Below are 27,498 nucleotides of genomic sequence, written 5' to 3'. Positions count from 1 at the left end.
AAAAAAAAAAAGTTAACAACAACAAAACATTAGAGCTTAAGAAAATAAAGCTGCAAAATAGCTGGAGATTAAAAATCAAGACATCGCTTTAGGACGCCAAACGACGCTTCAGTGCAAATAAAACTTTTTAAAAATTCTGTCTGCCCAATTAGACAAAAGCTGCTTCACAAAAGCGCATGCATCTAAATCAAATCTCCCCTACAACAGAACACGGTTTAAAGTATCAGTGGTTCGTTTCTTCCTAAACACAAGTTGAAACTAACTTATCTAAAACCGAACAATGCCGCGAAAGAGATCGCCAGGGCGCAATCAATAGGCCTGTCTCTTTCACGCCAAGAAATGGCATCCTGACCCCTTCCTTTGGCTGATGCAGATTGCAGTGCGGAGGCTGTTCTCGAGAGAGAAACCAAGAGAGCCCAGCGTAAAACGCTTTAGTAGGGGAAATCGACAAAAGATGAGAAATTACTCTGAAAGCCTTGGAGATTGTCTCCTCGGCCAACCAGAACGACTCATCCACAGCTGACTTTTGCCCCCACCCCATCCCAAGCAACTGACGGAACCTCTCGGCAGGTCCCGCTGCGCAGTGCGCACTGCGGGCCGGGAGCGCGGAGCTGGCGCTCGCCAGACTCACAATGTGCTCAGTTGCCGCAGCGCGCCCGGGCGCGCGCCCTGCTCCGCGAGACTCCGCGCTCCGGGTTTCCGCGGTCGCCAGCACCCCGCGGATGAGTCCCGACGGGAAGGGACTTCTTGGAGCGGTGTCCCGAGTCCCGCGAGCTCTCTCCTCTCTGCGCAAACTGCCAAAGGCGACTGGCCCAAGAAAGCGCGTTCCTGGGCTCTGGGGCGGCCAGATCGGCTTTGAGCGTCAGGCTGTGGCTCAGGTGTTACTACTGGGGGTCCTCACCTGGCACAAGCCTTTTACAGGGCCGGAGACTGGTGGGGCGGAGTTTCTCCTGGTCTTCTCTAAGTGGCCTCAAGTTATTCCCAGCTGGACTCCCCGACTTGGCAGCCAGGAGCAGCTTCCTCCTGGCAACGGAGATTTGTCTGTCTCGAGCTCTTTTGCCACGAGAGATGCTCTTGGTGTCCTCAGAACCAAAAGATTAAGTAACACTGCAGTTTTCCTGAACGTGGTAAGGTGTGTGAAATTGTAAAGGTCTGTATTTAAGGAGAACTTGGATCTTCACTGTGCCTCCAGAACTGCCTCCCCTCTTGAAAATAAAACTCCCTCCTGAATGTAAACCTCAGGATGGGGTTTTGTTCGCTTCATGTATCCCCAAAGCAGTGGCTAATACTAAGTAGTTGGTTAATGCATACTTTTTGAATGAACGAATGAATTAATGTGCAAACTTAAATACACACTTGAGGAAAACTGATCAGGTTGGAAACATCTGGGAATTTTTGCTTTCCTGGTAGGGAGGCGACCAAACATTTACTGGACACTACTCCTTGCCAAGTCTTCTAGGCTTTGGCAGGACAGTGGGGAGCGGGGGAGGGCTAGCAAACACATGCATCCTTAATGGACACAAAAGGGGGCACTATAATATCGCTTGGTCCAAGCCCTTAATCCTCGATTCCAAGGATGGTTTGTTCCCTCCCATCTACCACCCCCTCCCCGAGCATAGTCAATAAATATTTATTAACTGCATACTGAAGGCGCTTGTTAAATGTTTGTTGATGGTTAGCATGATTTGTCCAAGGTCATACAGGGCAAGAAGTCTCGGAACCAGCTCTCTTCAACACACATTTCTCTAACCGCTCTGGATAGGACTGTCCTCCCAGCATAAGACCCTAGGATGCAATGGCCCACGGAAAGTGCCCACCATAGCTATTCCTTCACAGGGGCCGGGTAGGTATGGTCACAGCTAGCTCTGGGGACGTACTTCCTTTGGAGAAAAGGATTTCTGCAGTTTTCTCTGTCATCTTACAGCCCGACAAAGGGTCGGTCGGGGGTCACCTGGGAGACTTGGCTGAGAGGCTTGGGAAAAGCAGGCTCCAAGTGTCCCATTTCTGGCCTTCGCCTTCACCACCAGACTCCATAACAGCGGGGCGTGGTGAGCCCAACTTGCTCTCCCTACCGCCAGTCCAGGTGCAGGCTACTCCGGTAGCCTGGCTCCCTTTTCCTCTATACTTTCCTTTCGAGTTTCTGCTAAAATCTGGAGACATGGAATCCATCCGCGGGAACTCCGAGCCCCTCCAACTGAGCATGCGCCAACGCCAGGCTGCTTTTGGTCACCGGCTCCACAGCTCTCTCCACGCTGGGGCTGCGGAGCTGGAGGAAGAGGGAGGAGGGGAGAGGGGAGGGGGTGCCTCGAGAGGCGGCGGCTCGCGCGCCTGCGCAGCCAGCTCCAGGGACCCTAGGTTTTCTATGGGATTCCCAATCTGCAGCAGAGACTTACCCGAGCTTGTTGCGGCGGCGGCTGGGCTTGCGAGGCGCGATCCAAGAGGGATTTAAGCAGCCTACAGCTTCAGAGAAAAAAAGAGCGCGAGAGAACCACACACAGAGACGGCTTAACCGTTTATCTGAATTATACATATATATAAAGAACTGTTGAGTTTTATTATTTTCATTAAGTGACCGTGCGCAGCGCTATAACTGTAAGTGGAAAATGCAATCTTCGTTGCTTTTCTGCATGTGTAGTACAGCCAATTGTCTGAGAGATGCTTTGGCTATTGTCACATACTTTGCATAGAGCGTCCAAATGCCTGGTGACAGTTGCTTTGGTTAAGGCTGGCCATCTGAATGTGTTGTTAGTCAAAGGGGGATCTTTGGGGATGATGGGGGTGGGGGAAGGAGGAGTGTTTATATGCGGCGTGTTTGGGGGTTTGTCTGAAGCTAGATTTAAGATAGGTGAAACAGAGGTGCTTTTTTAGTGTAAGTCTATAAATAAGCGGATTTCCTCTCACACACATTTAAGTAGCTGTTTGACCGATTGTGAAGTTTTCCGGTTGCTGATAAAACTATTGAGCGGCTGCAGTCAAGTACCAACCTGCCATCCGTGAGCTTGGTGCACCATTTTTCTCACCGGGGAAGAGCAGTGAAGGTGTTTGCTAAGTGAAACTGAGTAGACGAGATGGTGTGGAAACCGGGGTTGGTTTCCAAGCGGGGTGTTAGTGTTTAGAACCACGGAGCGACGCGCAAAAGAAGCACATTTCTTAGTATTGAGAAATGAGTAGATAATTTTTCGGTTTTGATTCTTCGTCATGATGGTGAATGAGCAAAAAAGGAGAGATGTTCAACCACATAGTCAGCCGTCTGTCTTGAGCAGAGTCTGAGACCCAGAGCCTCTCTGAATGAAAGCTGTCAGACCCAAACTAGTTGCCTGCCTCTGCACCCCCTATTTCCATTCTGGAATGCGGGGTTGAGAAATGTAAGCCCAGATTTGTTACATTCGGTGGTGTTTCTTTAAAGGAGAAAAGGTCGTTTTGTGTTTTGAGTTAAAATGGGTTGTTCCGTGCCCAGGAACTAAAGCAGGGTCTTTGCAAGGTCAAACCCACTGTGGAAACCGGGGGCACTGGTGAATGGCGGTGGAGGGACAGAGGAAACGGTGAGGTTCTGGGCGAGCGCTCAGCACTGCACGGATGGATCGGTGCCCGGTGAGATTCGAGAGTGGGAATCCATTTTTCTAGAGTTGTGCTCCTGCCCATATTTTGGAGACTAAAATGAAATGGAAATGTTAGTGGGTGTAGAAAACACAAGTGGATACTATCTGTGTGTCACATCCCACTTGAAGACAAGAAGAGCGAAGGAGTTGTATTTCTCCATATTAATTTTTGTTTTTAATTTAAAGGAATTTCAGGCTGAGACAAATTAAAAATGAAACTCTTGTGAAAACATATTTGATCCCCACTTCCATCTAAACTGCGTGTGGTGGTGATGGGGAGGTGGTCCTGCATCATTGAATACTTCACCCATAAGTGCACTCTCATTAAGCTTGGGTGTTTAATAACTCCAGAAAATGCTGCACTGAAGCAGTTGGCAGAATGGCATGAGGCAGGCAGACAAGCGAAGAGCATGGCCAGTGAGCTGGATGGATTTCCATGGAAGAAGCAGATTCAGTTTCTGTAATGAAATAAATTTTCCTTCAAATAAGGCAGATCATTATAGGGCTCATTGGCCCTTTAGTCAGTCCAACTATTTTGAGCCGCTCAAAGAAATTTGCAATTTCTTTAAATGGATAAAATTTGAAATAAAAAATTCGAGAATATTCTCTCCATGGAAACCCAAAGTGTAAATCACTGTTCCTCTCTTCCTTACCCCAGGGCAGAAGGATCAATCATTTGTCATAACTGAACCATACTCCTCGTCCTCACTAAGAGTTGAAACGTGCTTCATGAATCGTGCAGTTTTTACACTGCATTGATAAATGGGTAGTGCAGGAAGAATGGGGGATCTGGTACGAAATCTTAGAGGTGTTTAGTATCAGATACCCTGGCTCATGGGCTGACAGTCATAGAGACGTACCAGACAGAGACCTTCTAAAGTATCTAGTTCAAACCCCGTGTTTTACGTAAAGATGAGGCCATTGAGGCCCAGAAGCTAGGGAGCTAGGGAAATGTCAGTTAACTTCTAGTCTATGAAATAAACAACTACAGAGTAATGTTGAGTGGAAATGTTCCCTTTTCTCTATACTTTTAGCATCTTCAGTGACATTGCTAAAGTCTTTAGATAAATACTTGTCTGGTCCCCAGCACATCTTCAAGAGAGTCCCAAGGTTCCTTTTCACACTGTTATCATTTCTCCTTTCTTGCAAGGTCTCTTTCTATCTCTTTTCTATTGCCCCTCACCTACCATCTACCCACCTTACTCACTGTGTAACCTGCCCTTCCTGGCTGCCTCTGCATCTCAGTTAGTTTCTTTGGAATCCTTGGATTTTTTTTTTTTTTTTGAGAGAACTGGCACATCACTCAAAGCTCCTGTCCAAGGACTGCCCAGACCCATCTCCGTCTCCTCCATGCTCTAATCCTTCAGGGACTCCAGGCTTCAGAGACACTGCAGGTGCCGTCCTCACTCTTCTGCCTGTCTTACATCTTCCAAAACTGCTGCAGCTGCAGGGTCTGGGTCCTCGCGGAGTGAGGCGACTGCAGCGTAAACACACAATGGGCCCTGCCAGCTCTCCCCTGGCTCCTAGAAGGCAGAACCCAAATCCAAGATGCCTAACTGTCCCCAGCCTTCTTGGAAATCCTCCAGATGCAGCCACCTGCAGAGAAGGGGAGGGGCGGGGGCGGGGGGCGGAAGACTGAAGGAAGAGTGCTTGAGCGGCTCAACCTGAAGTGGGCGCTAGAGAGGACGGCAGTGCCGCCTGCAAAGCCTTTAGGGCTTGGCAAGCCCTTGCACAGCCTCCTTCTTGGTCTTGCAGCACTGGGACTGCAAAGCAGGCAATGATACCTGCCTACCTGGGCCTTCTTCTCTTTCCTCCTTTTTATATTATCTTTTCCTCTCGCTTGATTTTTCTATTGCTCCCTCGTTTTCTCTCCTGAATGCCCAGATAATACAGCTCTGGGCCATTTAAAGATAATCCAGGCCCTCCTGTTCCTTTTTGAAGAAATATACATCTCCCAAGCCCTCAGAAACATAACCAAGGCCACCACAGATGCACCCTTTGGGAAAGTGCCAGGAATTCTTACCTGAAAAAAAGCTGAGGCATTAGGGAAGGCTTGAGGAAGACAGTCTGTTTCTTTCTCCTTTGAAAGATAAGTTAAATACTCTTGGAAGTTTTTGAGGAAGCATGGAGGTGAGTGTCTCAACACAGTCACCAATTAACATTTAATTTAACCCCTCCCCTCATGGTAACCCTTTGTTGAATTGGGATGAACTCTGTCTTGGATAGAGTCTGTCCCTAACAAATACTCTTGGGTCAGATGTCACCTGGTCTTATTATCCCACTCTGAAAATAGTCGTGCCCAGGCTATTCTGAACACCAGGTAGCCTATGCAGAGACCTGCAGCTGCCAAGCTGCTTCAATTTGCTGTGCTGTGAATCTTGTTCTGCAGTAGGATAACTGGATTAGAAATGTTGTCCTGGTCAAGCTATAGGTTTTCTGTTGGGGTTGCATACAGGTATGGATTACAAACATTGCTGAGGACCTCCTTGGGGAGTTTCATAAAATGACAGTATAATGTCAATAGCAAACAAATGTTATCCTACTTCACGAGAGCAATACCTTTTAATGTCCTTCTAAAGATCTTTTTCTTTGTACTGAGTGATATCTATGCTCCTTAGATTAGTAATTATTTAGAAAGATTGGAAGACTCTTCTCAAAGAAGGATCACATTCAGTTTAGTCTAAGGTTGAAACTGACAATGTCCATCTCAGTTACATTTAGTAGATATAAATGCATTAATTTTCCTGAAGTATCCAATGGTACACAAATTAATACATGACTGATATTTCTACTCTCCCAATGATTAATTCACATAATTAATACAGTGTAGGAACTGAATGGGATCCACATAAATTACTTAATCCATCCCTCCAATACATAAAAAACATAGGATATCAAGGAACATTTTCATTTTAAAGAGATATCTACAATATGAAAGCATAGTCTACAAGGGTGTATATTTTAATGATCTTTTTAATATTTCCACAATATTTGTACAATGTCTTTTATAGTACTTTACAATATATGTCAATTATATATCTGTTCCAAGAATCAGTTGTAAGCACCTTATTAATTAATTTCATTAAGAAATTAAATTGTTTTGACTAAAAACATTGCACAATTAACATTGCTTTCAATATTCTTATGTTACTGAAAGGAAAAGCTGGACTGAATATTATTTTATAATTTATTTTCACTAAAGATATAAAAGCACTATAATAATACCTTCAAGAGTTCATTTTAATCCACGCATAATTTATATCTCTTAAGAAGTAAAAATATAAATTATTTGTACCTATCTACAAGAACTGGTATTAATAAGTCAAAGAGGGAATTTAAACTCAATGGTAGCTATGTGTACTACTTAGATCATGGGTTCCTTGAGCTATGGAATTATTTTAACATGTTCACACGGTGAAGGGACCACAATAGTGCATTTCTTATTTACATTTTGTTTCTAATGGTAACATGTGCTCTCTTAAGTGAGTCAAAATAGTTTGAGTTGCTCCCAGCCTGGTTCATTGAGAACTTCATAAATGGGGAACTTGGGGGTGCTTTAGAAACTATTTAATGAATGAAACAGAAATGGAATAGCAAGTTACTCAAGAATCCTCACAGAGGTTTGACACTTTAATAATAAGGTGCCTGTGAATACATTAAAGAGATGTTCTATACCCTTATCAGCGAACTTAAAGCATGCAAGTTGGGTAATTTGTCATGATCCCTATGCTTTCTCTGGATTTCTCTACCGCCTTACTTCACTCTACTTTAAACGCAGATGAACTGCTGTGTAACCACCAACTGTTTTTTTTTAAGACAATTCATTGCTTTTATAACCATTTGTTGGATTATTTTCAGGTGAACAATCTGTTTCCTCTTGTTCTAAATTACAGTTCAGACTTGGAGGACTCTCATTGATCAACTGGCCTTCAAGCTCAATATATCTGATAAAATAATTGCTGAACTTTTTATAGAAAATAAGGCTCTCATTTTATGAAGTATCACTCATAACAGACAAAGTGTTAGCATAGCAGTTAAATTTACGTGCTATTATTACAGATCTATAGAATGAATTCTTATTTTCTTTATTCTTGTTCAGATAAGGACTTTTCTGACAACAGAAATCTGTCACTTTAAATATTTTTTTATCTCCTTTGTTTGGATTTTGTTTATTATCTCTTAGGCTCTGAATTTTTTTTTTTAACCTTTATTTTTAAGACAGAGAAGGAAAGACAGAGTGCAAGCAGGGAGGGGCAGCGAGAAAGGGAGACACAGAATCCGAAGCAGGCTCCAGGCTCTGGGCTGTCAGCACAGAGCCTGACACGGGGCTCAAACTCACGAAAGCAAGTTCATGACCTGAGCCAAAGTCAGATGCCCAACTGACTGAGCCACCCAGGCGCCCCAGGCTCTGAACTTTTGAGGAGCTGAATGTAAATAGATTTTTGCAAATCACTAACATGTTAAATGGGCTTTGGAGCCTGGGTGGATTTCTTTTTAACTCAAAAAACTAGACCCTAATATTTCTGTTGTTTCATATTTTATTGTAATTGAAAATTTCTTAAAATATTAGGCTCTGGTGCTACAGAAGTCTCTGGTGTTTTATATTTTGTATTGGTTTTATTAATTTGTGATTAGTGTGTTTATTTCTGATTTCTTGAGACCCAATCTTTTTTTTTAAGTTTTTTTTATTTATTTTGAGAGAGAGCAAGCGGGGAAGGGCAGAGAGAGAGAGGGGGAGAGAGAGAGAGAATCCCAAGCAGGCTCCACATGGTCAGTGCTGAGCCTCACGTGGGGCTCGAACCCATGAACCATGAGATCATGACCATGGCCGAAGTTGGATGCTCAACTGGCTGAGCCACCTAGGCAACCTGAAACTGAATCTTAAATTATGAGTGAAATGTCTCATTGGAGGCTCATTAGGCATTATCAGTGAAGTTGATATGCTTATGAATATATTTTATTTTAATGCATCAAATAGTGCTGTGCAAGTCAGACTTTCAATTAACAACTTCTATTTGTTAGAATTCTTTGGCAAGTGGTGTTATGAGTTTATGAAAAACAAAACCATCCACTTAATCTTTACTCCTCTTTCGTTTGTGAATAGGAAAATTCCTCAGCCCTCACCAAGGTTTTAACTGACTCAAAAGAAATTATGATAGGAAATAAAAATAAGAGTTTTCAAGCTGGACACACTTAGGTATAAAAATCCCCCAGTTCCACTAGCTTATTAGTTCAAAGACCTCGAATAAGTGGTTCAAGCTCTCAGCCTCAGTTTCCACTTAAAATAGTAATCACAGGATTTTTAAACAGAAAATGAAAGACTACATATGTAAAGATATAATATAATGCTTCATTATTAAAAATGCGGGGCACCTGGGTGGCTCAGTCGGGTAAGCATCCAATACTGGGCTCAACTTATGATCTCACGGTTTGTGAGTTTGAGTCCCCCATTGGGCTCTCTGCTGTCAGCACAGAGCCCGCTTCAGATCCTCTGTCCCCCTCTCTTTCTGCCCATCCCCTGCTCACGTGTACGCTCTCTCTTTCTTTCTCTCTCAAAAATAAAAATAAACACTAAAAAAAGAAAATGCAATAAATGACAGTTATTATTGTCAGTTATTGTCATTACCATTATCTCCATCAGAAATCAATATCCTGAAACACGTTAGTCTCTGAGTTGTAGTAGAACCAACATTCGTAGTAGAACGTCTGAGCGAGGAAGTGAGCTCTTAAAAGCAATGAACACTGAACAGTGCTTAGCCTACCTTGTAAAACAAGTATCCATGGAGTATATGTGCCAAGTACTGTGTAGTCACTGTGGCATCAACATTAAATAAGATACAGTCCCAGCCTTCAAGGAATTTATGCCTAATGAGGAAGACAGATAAATGCAATTTACTAAGTCGGTAAAATAGAAAGTGGCATGGATGCATAGAAAAGAGAATTTCTAGAAGAAATGCCTACACTGAGACCTCAACCTTCCCATTTTTCTTATTCTTTCTTTCAGTGCATCTCCTTTCCATTATACCTTTTCTCTACTGTCATCCCCCTGCCATGTAATAGCAGCATATAATTGGGCCCAACAGAGTATGGAACTGGTAGCACATTTCTACATTCGTTTCCTCATTGAATACATTTCATAATTGTTTTTCAAGGCATAGTAGTCTCCCTTTATCTGTAGTTTCACTTTCCTTAGTTTCAGTTACCCCCAGTCAACCCAGGTGCAGAAACTTTTGATCCTCTTGAACACTCATCAGAAGGTCAGCAGTAACCTAATGTTAAGTCACATACATGCCTGTGTCACTCACCCCACCTCATGTCATCACATAGGCATTGTGTCATCTCATATCATCACAGGAAGAAGAAGTATGAGTACAGGACAATAAGATATTTTGAAAGAGAGAGAGGGAGACCACATCCACATAACTTTCATGACAGTGTATTGTTAGTATATTATTAGTTATTGTTGTTAATCTTTTACTATGCTTAGCTGATAAACTTTATCATAGGTATTTATGTATCATAGGTATTTTTCCTATAGGAAAAACCATAATATATATAGGGTTCAGTACTATCTGCAGTTTTGTGTATGTGTGGGAGGACTCTTGTGTGATCTGTTCTTTTATTCTTTTCTCCTAGGGCTTTTATGATAAGAAAAGCAATCCTTCTTACCTACTGAGCTGAAAACTTGTTTCCAGCCTGTCTGTGCCTGTGTGGGTGTGCACACAGGCACGCACATGCACACACTTGCATGCGCACACACACACACGATTTCAAAAATGGTATTATTGTCTTTAGTTCTTCTTTTTTTAAAATGTTTCTTCATTTATTTTGAGAGAGAGCGAGCAAGCTCACGTTCATGCGAGCCAGGGAGGGGCAGAAAGAGAGAGGGAGAGAATCCAAAGCAGGCTCCAAGTTCAGCGCAGAGAAGTGTGGCTCGATCCCATCACCGTGAGATCATGACCTGTGCTGAAATCAAGAGTCGGACACTTAACTGACTGAGCAACCCAGGCGCCCCTGTCTTTAGTTCTTCTAAGAGCCATTTTTCATCTCAGCTTTTTCTCAATTCTCCCCATATTTCCTGCTTCATTTTCTAGGGAAATTCAAGTATATTTCTAATCTGTGGTTAAAAAGGAGAAACGTTTTCTCCTTTTGAAATCTGTAAAAGTCACACATCATTCTGAGGGTCTGTTGTATAGTAGGGGAGTCTTAGATCATTCCTAGAATTGGTCAGGACTTTTGGTCTTAATTAATTTGGGGGGCCCATTTTCTCACTTGTGAAATGGGATTAATATATTTACTTTATAGGGATGTCAAAGACCATATATATGTGTATGTACAGATATGCATATGTACAGGTGTATACACACATACCACCTAAAAGAGCTTAGCATAGTGTAAATAATCCTCCCTCTGTGGACTTCCACCTGCCCTCTTGCCATTCTTCTCAGTCTGCATCCCACTGTTTCTCCTAGTCCCCTGTTCTAAGTGTTCTGCTCTAAGCATGTTTGTTCTAACTCAGTCAACGTCCTAGCATAGACCTGTGTTCTGCATCCATTTGGGAAAGCTCTTCCATTTATTTAAGACGTGCCTCCTGCTAAAGTTCCCAAAGCTTCCAATGACCAACATTCAATTGATGAACAGTCTTTCCCACACCAATGACCTACGGTGTGCTTCATAAATAATGTCAGAGAGCATCTGCCAATGTTTACTTGTCTTCTGCCCTCTATCCTCTCTTTCCTTCATCTTTTCCTCCAAGGTGCTTAGAGTGCCTGTGACACATCCCCATGACACCCTGACGTCATTTCTTTGGTCAGGCCTAGTGCTATCACTTAGTCCATCTGTTGTCCATCAAATAAATATCCATCAAGTAACACCCAGTAAATGGCAGAAAGGGAAGCCTTGGTGGTACACACAATTAATGTTGTAGAACATGTTTGAATCAGGAGTAGCCTATCAGAGCCTTCATTTGTTGAGTGTTTGTAGAAGTGCACACTAGTGCACATTGACAAAGAGCAGAGAACAGGTCTCAAAGCAGGAGCGAGGGAGCAATGCCTATACACGCATACATGATATGTATACAGTAAGTTTAATGTACCATTATAGATCATTTGATATTTTTAAGCAAAATATTTCAGAGCAAATAGCTTTATACCAAAGCAGTACTTATGAGATGGTATTAAAAGAAAGGCCTATTGAAAGTTTCCTCCTTGTAGATGAAGTGGCAGAGTTAAAAGGGAGGGTGGTTTAAATTTGGTAGTAAGGACATTTTAAATTTTCTTTCTTTCTTTTTTAAGATGCTCCTCTTATTCTTTTTTTTTAAATTTCTTAATGTCTGTTTATTTTTGAGAGACAGAGAGAGACAGAGCATGAGTGGGGGAGGGGCAGAGAGAGAGGGAGACACAAGATCTGAAGCAGGCTCCAGGCTCTGAGCTGTCAGCACAGAGCCTGACGCAGGGCTCGAACCCACAGACTGCGAGATCATGACCTGAGCCGAAGTCGGATGCTTAACGGACTGAGCCACCCAAATGCCCCTTCTATTCTTTTTTTTTTCATTTACTTATTTATTTTCAGGGGAGGGGCAAAGAGAGAGGGAGAGAGAGAATCCCAAGCAGGCTCCACACTGTCAGTGCAGAACCTAACTCAGAGCCTGAACTCACAAACCATGAGATCATGACCTGAGCAGAAATCAAGAGTCAGACGCTTAACTGATAGCCACCCAGGAGTCCCAAACTTTGTTTCCTTAAAGAAATATTTCCAAGACACTGATAGTTACTTCCCCACAAAAAGTTTTGTGAAAACTTTTTTTGAGGGAATTCATGCTTCCTGCATCCCACTCTTAGATATTCCTAGTGCAAGTGTGTATTGATGTAAGTCTGAGAGTTCCTTTTGTAGAGATCCTAGAGTCTGTTTAGCTTTGCTGGACCTTATGTTTCCAATGTTTACTCAGGGAACTCATGTTAAATTACACTTATCACCATCTCCTTGCCTTCTGAAGAACCCAGTTGGAAAAGCTGCTTTAGCAGGACACAAATGGAAGTACATAATGGAAAGACCATAAAAGTAGGTGGCATTAGCTGTGTTTTAGGCATCACAGCTGTGCTGCAGTCATCATCAATGCAAAGTCCTGGAAAAATCGATTAAATTTTTCTGAGTTTTCATTTATTCATGTGAAAATAAATATGGGTCTCAATTTCGTAGGGTATAACATACAAGTTGTGAATAACATAGTCTACACTTTATGATGTTCACATCATGTTTATGATGTCACAGTTTACCCAACAAGGAAGGGGGAAGAGAAGGAGATACTTCTTGAAGTGTGCAGTGTTTGTAAACGTGCTTCGCATATCCCATGCCTCTACACAAAGGGCTCTGCCAGGTTCTTTGCTTTACTTGCATATTACTCATCCATGTTCACAGCAATCCAATGAGATGGATTATCTCTACTTTAGATGAATAAATTGGTACAGGGATTGAGTAATTTGCCTAAAGCCATGTGGTTTGTAAGTGATAACTCTAAGATCCAGAACAGATCTGTGCCCTTTCTGACTACTCACCTGTCGTTTTTATGTTCATTACATTGTTTCTATATGAGGTACTATCTCTCTGACTCATCAATGTATTCATTCTTTCAAAAAATACCTATTGAATATCTGTCACTTGCCTAGCAGTAGACATGCAGGGTGAACTAAAATAACCATAATCCTTGACCTCATAGAGATCAGAGTCTAGTTAGAGAAACATAAATTAAATAATCACAAAATAGCTTAACATTACAAATAAGATTAAGTACACTGGAAGAAAAATACATGATGCTATAAGAAAATGTGACAGAAAGACTTATTTTGAGGTGTTTCAAATAATAGATTCCAGGGAAATCCAGTGAGAATCGGCAAGTCTTTTACAAAGAACATTGTCCAAGGGGTCAAAAAATCTTCATATTCTAGCCTGGGCTTTGCTTCTAGCTTTTCATCTTGGTTAAATCACTTTCTCTTGATGGGCATTAGTCTCATTATATGTAGAATTAGTAGGATTAGCTAGTATGTCTCTACTAACAGCCTTCCAGCTCTATCTACTATTACTGAAAATCTCATACATTTTCTTATAATTTTAAAGTCATATAAGTGTTATACAGCAAAAATCTAGCATTGAGCCATTTTCTCAGGAATAGATACAGATTTGTCTCCATATATTTATACCTCGCCTTGTCTCAGAAAGGATTAAATACTTCTATTGTTCTTTATTTGTGCAAAAGCAATATGATAAGAAAATGAAATAAGCTGTTTATTCAATATTGGAAAAGAGATTAAATTACTATTTTTTGCTGGCTGTATATAGAGAAAGTTGGAAGATTCAAGTAAAAATAAAAAATAATAAATGTTTGATAAGGAGTTTAGACATGAGATAAATTATAAAAACAAATAACTTCTTTCATTTTAGTCTACCAAAAAAGTATTCAGAAATGAAAAGTGGAAAAAATATTCTATATACAATAGCAACCAAGATGATAAAATGTTTAAGATTAAAAGTTTTAAGAAAAGCAAAGTGCCTTGGGGAGCACAACTATAAAATCTTATTGAAGAACAGAAAATATGATAACAACAAATGAAAAGACAATATGAACACATCATATAAGGTAATGAATAGACATGATATGTTTGTAATATATAATAATTATAATGCCACAGGATTTTTTATTGTAGGCATCATTTAAGTTTTTTTAACTTGTTTTTAAAGTTTATCTGAACACTGCATCCTCAAATATCATGTCAAATTTGAATATCATGTCAAATTTGAATATCATGTAAAAAGAATAGAGTAGTCTTGCATTACCGGATGTTAGAACATATAAACACTGTAATCAAATTAAGATGGTGTAGGCATATGAGTAGACAAATAGACCAGAGAACAAAATAGAGAATCAGAGATAGCTCATTTTCTTTGGGATTTTATGAAATACCACTAAGGGTGCCATTTTAATTTAGTGGGAAGGGTGCAATTTATGTAATAAATCGCATCAGAACACCTGATTGTCTACTTAGAAATATCTACTTATAGAAATATCTATCTCACACTATATAAATGTATTCCAGATATAGTAAAGACTTCAAATTTTTTTTTTAAGCCTTAGCAGAAAGTCCAGGAGATGTATTTGTAACCTAGATGTAGTGGGAAATAAGCAATCCAAAAACTCTAAAAGGGTAGGCATATTTGATTACATAAAAGATACTATGTTAAAAGATGTTATTAACATGGAAGTGTTCAATACTTTTTAGTGAACTTTAGAAGATAAGTTTCTGTATCCTCTGGACCATAATGCCTGGTTCATAGCTGAGATTCAGATGAAAGCATGCAAGTAGAATGGGATACGGGTCATGACAACAAGGATAGATTTTGTTCTAAGAATTTTGGGTGTGAAAGAGCAAATTAGTTTTCAATGGATTTCTTAGGTTGTCTCTTTGGGGCTCACAAGTTTCTTCTATGAGAATATGACAGTTAATCCAGCTCAACAAACAGTAACTGACTAATCCAGTTTAACAGACATTGAGTGCTTACTATGTACCAAACCCTGTACTGAAAAAATTTGGAAGCAAAAAAAGATAGACTCTCTCATGGAGCTTATGGTATGGAAAGGCATGACAAATGGGTGATTAAAAACTGATTAGTCTGAAAAAAAGGGGGAAGATTATGCTCCTGTGGGTATGCATAACAAAGAGACTTAGTCTAAGGAATCCTGGACTGACTCAGAGTGAGATTTATGCTGGATACCTAAGTAGGGGTGGAAGTTTGCCAGTTCAGGAAAGGTATAGAAGGAGTGCTCCCCACACAGGTAATAGCATGTGCAAAGAGCTGGATTTGATAGTGAACCTGGTAAGAAACTGGAGTGAGGCTGCAAAATTAGCAGCAAACAGCCAGGTTCCAGGTTGTGATGAATCTTATAAGGAATGTTAAGGGATTTTTTTTAAAGGTTTTTTTTGTTTTTGTTTTTGTTTTTTCTGCATCATGAGAGCAGTAAGAATCTATTAAAGATTTTAAAAAGGAAGTGACTTGATCAGACTTAAATTTTCAAATGATCCTTCTGGAGAATGAATCAGGGAGACCAGTTTGGAGGCAGTTGTATTTGTCCAGGTGAGAGGTGATATTGGCTTGGTCTAAAGTGGTACAGCACAGCTTCAGAGACCTGAACAAATTTGGCAGATGTTTAGGAGGTAGATCATATAGGAATATGACTATTTGTGAGGAGAGGAAGAAGAAAGTCAGCTAGTGTGTTAGCAACTGTGTAGAGAACTGTACAATTCTTCAGATGGAAAACATATGCCAAGTGTCTGTTCTTTTTTGTCTCTTAAGAATGCAGCTCAGGGGCACCTGGATGGCTCAGTCGGTTAAACGTCCAACTTCAGCTCAGGTCACGATCTCCTGGTTCATGATTTCGAGCCCTGTCGGGCTCCGTGCTGACAGCTCAGAGCCTGGAGCCTGCTTGGGATTCTGTGCCTCCCTCTCTGTCTGTCCCTCCCCCGCCCACACTCTCTCTCAAAAATGAATAAACATTAAAAAAATTAAAAAAAAAAAAAAGAATGCAGCCCAAAAGTTAATCAAGGAAATGACACTCCCTTTACATTGTTCTAAATAGGTACACTTGTCAGAATAAAACATGGGACTCACCCCAAACACCCTCACCAGCCAGCAGGGTCTGCAGTACTCCCAGCCTGTGGAATTGCTGTTGGAGTCTGTTGAGGTTTAATTCAAGCCTTCTGAGGCTTCTTCTAGTCTACACTTTGTACCAGGTGTTCCCCATCTTTTTTACCACTACTTTATACTTCTGGGACTTCTCTGTAATGCCAAGTTTTTCAGACTCCCAAGGCTAGTAATTGTAATTTCATTATTAGTTGATTTGAAAGAACACATTGGGACAAATAGCTACTATGAATTCAATAATGTTTAAGATTCACCTTTAAAATTTACATTATTGATAGCAATAGCATTGACACACATTTGAAAAATAATACACTGATATGTGAAAGATACACTATTCCATTTCTAAGGCTAACATTCATGTGTATTCACAGACCCTTTTAAATAATTGAGTGCATTCTTCCACTTCCAGACTTCATTCTAGCAATCCACAAACCAAATTTTATCTTTAAGTCGATCATAAACTTTTTAAATTTCCATTAAGAAGCAAAGCTAATGCTAATATGGTCTCTTTAACAATTGCACATTCTTTAGAAATCAAAGAGTAAATTTTTGTTCCCTAATGATGGCATTTAGACAGGACATTGAGATTATATAAATAGGTATTCTGTCTGTTTTGGCATAAATTGGGCCCTAGATTTAGAATCCAGTCTGTCCCCATTGATGGCATATATTGCCTTAAGGGAATTTTATCTTCCTCTGAATAGTATTATACAAAAAAATACTTATTTTAAGGAGAAACATCAGAACTGGACCTACAGACCCATTAGGGACCAGCACAACTAGGTATTTGCTACTGCCTCCTTTTCTTGATCTCTGGGATCCGAGATGTTCCTCTCTCTATACATAACATCTCAGTTTCTCTATCTGCCGGTTAGCTCTGCACCCACTATTGATGAAGGATTGATACCAAATCTCTTCCATTCCAAATCTCTGAAAGAGCAAGTCTGATTACTTTTATCTCTGTTTGCAAGCCCTTCCCACCATCCAACTTCATCAGCTGGTCTGCGCTGTGCCACTTTTGGGTCAGTGACCCATCTTTGTTTGGATTTTTACATCATTCCTGCCTAAAAATGGCTGAACTATACTTTTCTAAATATGAAGTATGGATAAGGCCACTGCAGCTAAAAGAAGAGATGAGACATATTAATAACTGATATGTCCAGTATGTTGGGCAAGGAATAACCAGGAAGGAGATATGAAGGGAGAAGGGAACTATTTCATGACAAAAATAATTCAGGCACCTCACATAGCAAAACTGGAGAATATTACAGTAGAGAGATATAAAAATCATCTTAATATTCAAAGTTAATATCGATTATTTGGCATATTTCTTTCTGGCCTCTTTTTTATATGCCTCTTTCTTTTTACTTAGTTGTGATGTTGATATAGATAAACTTTACCCTCTTCTAAATATTCCTTTTTAAAACCAATTCCTTTAATTATATCCAATGTTTTTCCAGTCATGCTCTTCTCCGTTTTTTTTTTTTTGTTTTTTTTTTTTTGTTGTTGTTGTTTTTTATCTAGTCTTCTTCCTTGTTCAGAGAGGATTGCAGTTAGGTTTCTAATACAGTAACATTTGTAAAAAAATTTAACTTTAATTGCCTATTTATTTTTGAGAGGAAGCACGAGCGAATGTGAGAGGGGCAGAGAGAGAGGGAGACACAAAATCCCAAGCAGGCTCCAGGCTCTAAGCTGTCAGCACAGAATCTGACGCGGGGCTAGAATCTGTGAACCACGAGATCATGACCTGAGCAGAAGTTGGACACTTAAGCGACTGAATCACCCAGGCACCCCTAATACAGTAACATTTTAAAAAATGAATTAGAAATGAGAGGTTTCAAAAAAGGAAAATGAAGATTGTCTTCTGATTTGTTCTATCCCACACTTCTGATTGTTAAATAGAATTTGTAAGTGGTTTGGCAGCCTCCTCTGTGTCTTCTTTGAGTCTTTCTGACCTAAGATACACTTTCAGAGCCTATAAGCTGAAAGAAACCATAGCTGGCCAAAGATGTGTTCCGTTTTGGCACAGAAATGCATATTTATAATTAAGTGGACTTTATTACACCATCTCACGAGGGTGTTCAGAGAGGCCTTTAAGAAATTATTCCAATCTTCATGCATAGGATTCTGGAGCAAAAACAGCAGCAACTATAAGCCATTACGGCCTCACTGTGTGTGTTTTAGTACAATGGCAAGAAACCAGGTGACTCAAAGAGTCACGCTTGTGCCAACTTTGAGTCTCTCAGAGCCTCTCAAGTTGCCTTGCAAATGTGGTTAAACAACAGTGTTTCAATATCCCTATTCAAGATGGAAATTGAAATTGGATTAAATCATTTTTCAAAACACTTACTGGATGCCCGTGTGGCCTAGGCATTGATGAGTAAGAAGGGGTCTCCCTCTTCCAAGTGTTCCAAGAATCTAGTGGGGCCAGGCAAGTAAGCAAGTGATTACAGAGCACAAAACTACCTTGATGTGGTTAAAGCAGTGGATGTTCCATTGGATATATGCCTCCTTGTATTCACTGCAGCATTGATCAGAGAAGTATTTTTTCCTAAACCGAAAATGGACCTGCTTTAAATGGGTAAAATTCTTAGAGGATGGCACAATTTTCTCTTCAGCGTTCTGCCACATGTTTCCTTTGAAATGAACGTGATTACTCTTTATGATAAGAGTTGGAGGAAAACATTATCCAAAATCATAAATGACACCCAGCCATTTGATTAATTAACCATCAGTGATGTAAAGTCCTTAGGAAAACATCAGAATTAGACAGAAATATGAATTCCAAATGCTTTAAAAGAAAACATACTACTTTTTTATTGTGAAACATTTCACACATTAAAGTTCAGATAATAATATAGTAAGTATCCACTGTCCTACTGCCTAGAATTCACAACCATTAATATGTTCTCATATTTTGAAATTCTCTTCATTTCTCTTCTTAGTTCCACTCACCTTTCTTTTTCCTCAGAAACATTCTATTGAACTTAGCATGCATTTTCTTCACGAACATGCTTATTCTTTTTACTAAACACATGTCTCTATAGTATCATCTTTGCTCTTTGACATTTAAGTAGATGACATCATACTGTGTGTCATTCTCCTACTTATCCTCTCAAAAAAAATTTTAGATCACAATTTTTATTCATGTGATATCATTTATTCATTTTAACTACTATACAGTACTTCATTATGTGACTATACCTCCAATTACCTATCCATTTCCTATTTTATGGTCATTTAGGTTGCTCTGACTTTTTTTTCAGTGTTTGCTATTAAAAACTTGCAGTGTGCGTCTTTTTCACATATCCCTTTGGATATTTGTGTGAGTTTCTGTAGGGCGTATGTGTTGAAATAGAATTGCTAGATCATGTTCTATATGCATCTTCTGCTGTATTAGATATTGCCAAATTGTTCTCCAAAGAAGATGTACCAGTTAATATTCCCACAAATAGTATATTAGAAAGAGTTCATACTTCTTTACGTCTTTGCAAACAATTGGTATCAGCATATTTTAAAAATATATTTAATTTTTTTAACATTTATTTATTTTTGAGAGACAGAGCATGAGTTGGGGAGGGCCAGAGAGAGAAGGAGATATAGAATCTGAAGCAGGCTCCAGGCTCTGAGCTGTCAGCACAGAGCCCAACCTGGGGCTCAAACTCGCAAACCATGAGATCATGACCTGAGCCAAAGTCAGATCCTTAACTGGCTGAGCCAACTAGGCACCCCCCAAAATTTATTTTTATCAAACTAATTGGAAAAAATTGTTCTTTGTAATTTTCCATCTCTTTACTCTTTATTGGCCATGTAGATTTTCTTCTCTATTGATTATCTAGTTTTATGCTCTACCTATTGTTTAATAGTATTGTTTGTATTTTTCTCATTCATTACTTGGAATACTTCATATGTTCTGAATAAAAATTCTTTGTTATTAGGTACATTGCAGATATCTTCTCCTTGCATATTACTTATTTAACTTTATTCATGGTTTATTTTGTCTTAAAAATAGTTTTTAATCTCGAAGTAGTCTTATTTATCAATCTTTTACCATGATTTGTGCATATTGTGTTAATTTGGGTTTTAATCCATCGGAATATATTTTGTGATCAGTTGGAAGGTTGGCATCTAATTTCATTTTTGCCCAAATCTTTGAGCATCTAACTGATCACTTCCTTAAGTTAAATTCCTGGCATGAAGAGTATTGACAGTTGAACGGGCTTGATGCCTATTACCAAAGATGCTATTTTTTTTCACTAGTCATTAATAACTAATATGCTAGAAACTTGAAATATTGAGTATAAAGTTAAACTACCTTTATTTTATTTTTATTTTTTTATTTTTATTTTTGAGAGAAATAGAGACAAAGCACAAGCGGGGGAGAGGCAGAGAGAAAAAAAGCAGGCTCTGAGCTGTCAGCACAGAGCCCAATGTGGGGCTCGAACTTGCAAACCACAAGATCATGACCTGGGCCAAGGTCTGACACTCAACCAACTGACCCCACCCAGGCTCCCCCAAACTATCTTTAAACTTTTGTTTCTTTTTGCTTTTTTACTCATTGTCAAAGAGTGGCATTTAAATTCTTTTTATTTTTTTACATTTTATTTATTTTTGAGAGAGAGACAGACAAAGCACAAGTGGGGGAAAGGCAGAGAGAGAGGGAGACACAGAATCCGAATCAGGTTCCAGGCTCTGAGCTGTCAGCACTGAGCCCAACGCAGGGCTCAAACTCAAAAACCATGAGATCATGACCTGAGCTGAAGTCGGACGCTCAACTGACTGAGCCACCCAGGTGCCCCTCAATAGAGTGACATTTAGGTGGACCTTTGAGAATTCCCATAAATATTCTTTTCTTTGGGAATGTTTGAGGAGGACTGTTTTCTGCTCAGTCTCAGACACCTGGCATGATGAAGGGATATGCCTCAGTATCTTGGCATATCTCTAAAGTGAGTGTCTCTCTGACATATAGTTCACTTCTCTTTCTCACTTCCCTCCCCAGTAGAGCAGGTGTGTTTTTTAAGGAGACACTTTCTACAAAGAAACATAGCTTTTTAGTTTTTGTCTTGTTTCTTAATCCCTTAAGAGAGAGCCTACTGTGGAAGAATGAATCTCAAGAGGACTGCACTGAGATGTAGATGCTTGGGAGAATCACGCCTTAGCTGGGTGATTTATTCCTACACACCAGCCATACACCAAGAATGTCTCACATTCATGTTCCAAGAAAGTTATAAATTGGTTCATTTAATGGGCCCATAATAGAATAGTCAAATTTTGAAATGTTAAATCTATTAACACCAATGGTTGACTATATTTGGCATCAAGATTTTTTAAATGAGTCCATCTATGGTTTGGTATTATTATAAAACTTTTTCTGAATGCAAATGGAATATATAGATCAATACTTTTACAAGTTTACAGATGAGGAAGCCGAGTCTCAGAAACATTAGTTAACTGCCCCAAATTGTAAGACTAATAAACACCAAATAAACCAAATAAAACTGAGCTTTCCACTGTTCAATCTTGCTTTTTTAAAAAGTTTTTAAAGTATATTTATTTATTTTGAGAAAAAGAGAGAGAGCATGAGCAGGGGAGGGGCAGAGAGAGAGAGAATCCCAAGCAAGCTCCGTGCTGCCATCATGGAGCCCAACATGGGGCTTGAATCCACAAACTGTGAGATCATGACTTGAGCCAAAACCAGGAGTCTGACGTTTAACTGACTGAGCCACCAAGGCGCCCCCAAACCTCCAAAAGCACTCTAGAAACACAGAGAAAAACAACTTATAATTTTTAAATATCCAGAATACCAAGAATAGATGGTTTAGCTATGGTATGCATCAGGTAATTTTCCTGAGTGGTAACCCACATTTTGCTCTTGGTCCTAGGATACTGTCTGATTCAAACCTAACACAATTAATAACATTTTTTAAGTGACACTGTAGCCCTAATATGACTTAAGGCTATTTATTTCAGTTGTTTCCTGAAGTTGGAAATAATTAAGGACTCTGCTGAGTTACATATCCTTATTGAGTTCGTGAGCAGGCAGATAGGGGAATTTAAAGTTGACCTTTCCTTCAAACAATTTGGCATACAACCTATTTGCACTGATATGTGAAATGAACACATTCATATGGTAACTATAAATCACTGTCACTATCAAGAAAGGAAGTTTATGTTTAAAAATTATAGAAAGTTAAGATATTCATTTTATGACTATTAAGTACCTACTTAGTATCTGGGATGGGTCTAGATACAAAGAGTGATAAGACAGGCCAGGTTCTTGCCCTCTTTGAGCTGACATTCTATAGTGAAAAAAGACCATCAATAAATAATCATATAAATTAATGAATACTTTAGCTAAGTTCAGATAGTCTTACGGGCTACAAAGAATATAAAACAAAGTAGTGAGATAGTCGTTGGAGAAGAGGCTATTAATAGTTACTTATTAATAGTAATTACTATTAACAGTATTAATAGTTTGAATAGAAGAACTCAAAAGGTGACATTTGATTAGTGACTTGAATGGTGAGAAGTCAGCCATGAAAGATCTTGGAAGAAGAGCGTTCTAAGGAGAGAGAAAACTAATGCAAAGGCCTTAATGGACGAATGAATGTGGTGTGTATGAGAGAAGGCCACAGAGTCCCTAGGGCTGCAGCATAGGAAATAAAGGAGTTTGATAGGTGATAAAGTTGGAGAGGCAGGGTGACAATACACCCGAATTTGCTTAAGATAATCCTGAATAATACCTATTGTCTTGGTAGAAGTAATAGCACGTTCCTTCACTCTCAGAGTGTGCTCTTTGGACAATAAATTATAAAGTCTCCCTATTGAGAGTTAAATAGGGGCCAAACTATTTGGTCTCAGACAGCAAAAGAGCAAAAAACTTTAGAGACCAGATAGCAAATTAATTCCTTCTTGTTCCTTTGGCCCTTCTTATTTTAATCTGAGTTGGAGTCAAAACATTTTATTTGGCATTAGTGTGATGGATGCAGTAGGATAAGGGAGATATACAGATAAGAGCTGGTTGCCCACAGAGAACATCTTGTGGAAAGGTTTTTAGATTTAGATCTGAAAGAGGCCCTTAGTCTTACCTAGTGACTAGAGCAGGCAAAGATAACTTGTGCTAAACCAAAGAATTAACACTAAGAGGAGGAGGAGAGGGGGAAAAGGGAGAGGAAGAAAGTGGAAGAGCTCCTGTCCTAAGCTATGCAATTTTCAGTATTCTATATTATCTCATCTTTAATTTTTACAGTTTGTTTTAAGATAAAATGAAAGCTATGAGAGCTTTGATAGCTTGATTGAAGTCACACAAGTAGTGAGAATTAACTCTCGGATTTGAATCTAACTCCATCTGACTCTTTCCATTAGGTTATCCTGTCCACCTGAAGCTTTCCAGCTGTCTTCCAGTATTTCTTGATCCGTGAACATGCCGTGTTCTTTTGTACCTCAATGTGTCTATTATTTCTACCTGACAATCCCTATCCAACCATTGCAAAGATTGCTTCTCATATGAAGCTCTCCTTAATTCTCACAAATATGGTTGTTTCCTCTGCCCTTCCGTAACAGCCATACAAATCTCTGTTACACAGTTTTATTCATCCATCCGTTCATTCATTCATTTATTCAGCTGTTGAATATTGGGCATACAGCAGTGAGCAGGACAAACACAATACCCAACCTCACTGAGCTTATGGATAGAGAAGATTAATTAGCCAAGATATCAATGTCATTAAGAAATGTCTTTATTAAATTTCCTTTATCTCATTTATTCATTCATTTGTCCATTCAGTAAGTGACTACTATGCTAACAGAGACCTGATAAAATATTGAAACATTTTTGAAAATGCAAATTCAGTGTGAGCATGAGTCTCAAAGTTAAGACCGAAGTAGTGAGAGATAAAACGGAAGGAAAGGCACCAGCAAGATCATGGTGGCCTCTATGGGTACTTTGAAGGAATTTATACATCCTTTTTAGGCAACAGGGAAGCACTGAAGGCTTGAAGTGGTCAGATATTTATTCTAGTAATAACAATATGGTGACAGCATGAAGAATAAATTTGAAGGGTGGAGACTGCAGAAAGACTAATTACATAGTTGTTGACAAAAAAACAGTAGAGTTTAAAATAAAATAGAGTTAGTCAAGGCAGAATTTCTGACTAACTAGGACTAGGGTACAAGGAATGGAGAAGCATATACAGCCTCCTAAGTGTCTGACTGGGCTTATAAACTCATGACTGTCCCCTGAATTACTGAGACAGAGATGAGGTCTTACCCCTGTATCCTCCATTATCCTCATAGTTCTTTAAAAGACAAGTAGCCCGTTTCTTCTGTCACCTTCTGTTTTCATTGATGCACTCTGGGTGAAAGCTGCGTTTGAAGAGAACATTGGATTTGTGGTCAGGAGATGTGGCTCTGGAACTAGATCTTAAACAGACATTCCCTACACTCTTAGAAGAAGCTTATGTTTTCTCTAGGCCTCAGGTTCTCATCTGGAAAAGGAAAGCATTGATCTAAGATCTATTTGTTTACTCTCTCTCTCTGCACCTCAGCCTTCTCAACTTTATAATAAGGACGATTAATTAGATTTTACAGAGATCTTTCCAAGTTCTCATATTTTAATGTGAGTTAATATAGTAACCTATAGGAGATCTTTCACTATTCAGCATGAATGTGCTACCATAGAATCTTTTACATTTTTAGGGATGTCCTTATCGCTCCATATTATACATTGTAACTAAATGTGTGCAAATTATTTTTCTCTCCCATTGGATCATTGGTTTCTACGGGAAATAAGCAAGCAACTTCTTTTATTTTTATTTTTATTTTATCTATTTATTTTGAGAGAGAGCATATATGAGGGGCAGAGAGAGAGAGTGAATCCCAAGCAGGCTGCACTCTGTCAGCACAGAGCCCAACGTAGAGCTCGGACTCATGAACCATGAGATCACAACCTCAGCTGAAGTCGTATGCTTAACCAATTGAGCCACCCAGGCACCCTAAGCAAGCATTTTTTATTTATCCCCATGCCCAGATAGATACATAGTATGATTTCGGCACAGTCTGCACTTTTTATTGATTTGTAAGGAGGAAAAGAGGAAAACAACATACTTCATTTTTTTGCAGTAAATAGTTGTAATTATAATGTGTATTCAATGTTGTATGCCCACTTTTTGCACTTAGCATATCATAAGTAATTTGCCATGTTTCAAACTTGTACTTATACTTTTATATTCCATTGAGTCAACATACCATAATTTACTATTTCCCTAAAACTAGAGTTTCTACCATTACTAAATAAAGCTGTAATAAATATATCCCTTTGTATAACTTTTTCCTCTTGGAATTTTTCTTTAAAATGAGTACCCCTGGTATCAAAAGTGTTGCTGTTTACAGCTTCTTCATTTCTATTTTTAAGTGGGTTGCAGGAACATGCAGTTTTACCGTGTTTGATTATTTGTAGGATTGGACTTGGCCACTGAGATTACATCTCTGTTCATACTCTGTTCTCGTTGGTTGTTTAATTTTCCATCAAATTCTCTTACCATTTATTTTTTTTAATTTTTAATGTTTTTTTAAATTTATTTTTGAGAGAGAGAGAGAGAGAACAAGCAAGAGAGAAAGAGGGAGACACAGAATTGGAAGCAGGTTCCAGGCTCTGAGCTGTCAGCACAGAGCCCAAGGCGGCGCTCGAACCCACAAGCCATGAGTGAGATCATGACCTGAGCCAAAGTCAAATGAGCCACTCAAGCGCCCTTCTTACCAATTATTTTTAAGCACCTTTAATATTTAAAAAACATTTATGTTGCCTATTTTTTCTTCCACATGACGTTTGCTATTTTTTTCTGGTGTTTTTAGACTCCCTAAACTTTGAATTTATGTAGTTCTACCTACCAATCTTATCTTTTATAGTTTCTGTCATTGCTTTTGTTTAGAAAGTCTAACTTGACCTTAATAAATAGGTTAAACATGTTTCTCTGGGTTTGTTTACTATTTGTGTTTATGCTGGTATGAATTTTCTATGTACACTCTGATCATTCATCTAACGGTTCCCTTAATAATTGGAATTTGCTTTATATATAAAGCATATAAAGCTATGTGTATGGATACACATAGCTATTAACATTTTGTCTAGCGTATCTTCAGTTTCTATTAGTTTTCTTTGACATATTTTTATATTAAGCTGTTTATTCCAAATGTTAATGATTTTTTAAAAGATGGTACATAGTGTGGTTCTGTTGCAGGATTTTTTTTTTACCTCAATACCCCAGATTCGTTGTCTCACCGCTTCGAAGAATGAAGAGGTAGACACAAGATGAGCAGCAGACTAAAGTTTATGAAGGTATAAGATTAGAAAGTAAGAATTTGAGCATAAGCTCAGAAAGTAAGACCAGTATGAAAGCTCTCTTTACAGAGAGGTGGCATTTGAAGGTGAAAGCCTGTGGACTGTAGGCAAGGGACTTTGTTTTGTAAGGTTCTGGTTGGCTCCCTCTTCCCTTACCCTTTGTTACTTCTCAGGTTCTACCCTTATTGGGTGGGTAACTCTAAATGCCTAATCATTCCTTTTTGATTGGCTCATTTGCATTGTATGAGGCATGGTCTATGGTCTATGGTCTAGGTTCCTTGTGGGTCATACATTTTATGGTCTACTACTTACTTTCAGTTAGGTCTTTTGTCAAATTCCTGAGGGGAACCTGAGAGGGGAGTAGATGGTGTCTGTTGCATACTTAAGAGGAACCTTACCCCCCCAGGGAGTTTGTTGTAGTCAGACCCTCCCAACATTGTTCTAAAATATCTGTTTTTCCCCTCTGGGGGCCTCAGGTCCCAACGTCTTCCTCTCTGCCTATTTTATCCTCTTTTCCCTATCATACTTCTGACTTACATTTTTTCCACCAAATTGCTATCAAAAGATGATGGCACCACTTATAAAATTATATTCCCTTCTCCTCTTGTTCTGAAAAGCTTCCCTGATCATACATTAAGTAATTATGTATAGCCGAGTCTATTTCTAGACTCTCCATTCTGTTATGCTGATCTATACGTCTATTTTTGTGCCAGTAAATCCTTCACTTATTCAAGGAGAGCTCAAATTTCCTTTCCTGAGTCTTTGCTTCTTCTGGTTAAACATCCTCCGTTCCTTCAATTGCTGCAATTGTATTAAGCATTCAAGCCCCCCCCCCCCCCAGCCCCCAAGGACCAGAAGCTGGTAACT

At 39.3% G+C, this 27,498-nt stretch overlaps 1 protein-coding gene across 1 annotated transcript in view; it reads left to right on the top strand.

The window, feature by feature from the left end:
• Window positions 1-2,359: 2,359 nt before the first annotated feature.
• Window positions 2,360-27,498, top strand: part of VSNL1 (visinin like 1) — a 97,226-nt gene continuing 72,087 nt past the window's right edge. The window contains exon 1 of the mRNA XM_015078376.3: window positions 2,360-2,592. The gene's annotated coding sequence lies outside the window, so the exon portion shown is untranslated. The remainder of the gene's footprint in view (window positions 2,593-27,498) is intronic.

Source organism: Acinonyx jubatus, chromosome A3 (assembly GCF_027475565.1).
Source record: "Acinonyx jubatus isolate Ajub_Pintada_27869175 chromosome A3, VMU_Ajub_asm_v1.0, whole genome shotgun sequence".
Classification (NCBI taxonomy): Eukaryota; Metazoa; Chordata; class Mammalia; order Carnivora; family Felidae; genus Acinonyx; species Acinonyx jubatus.
This window is presented reverse-complemented; position numbering and strand designations above follow the sequence as displayed.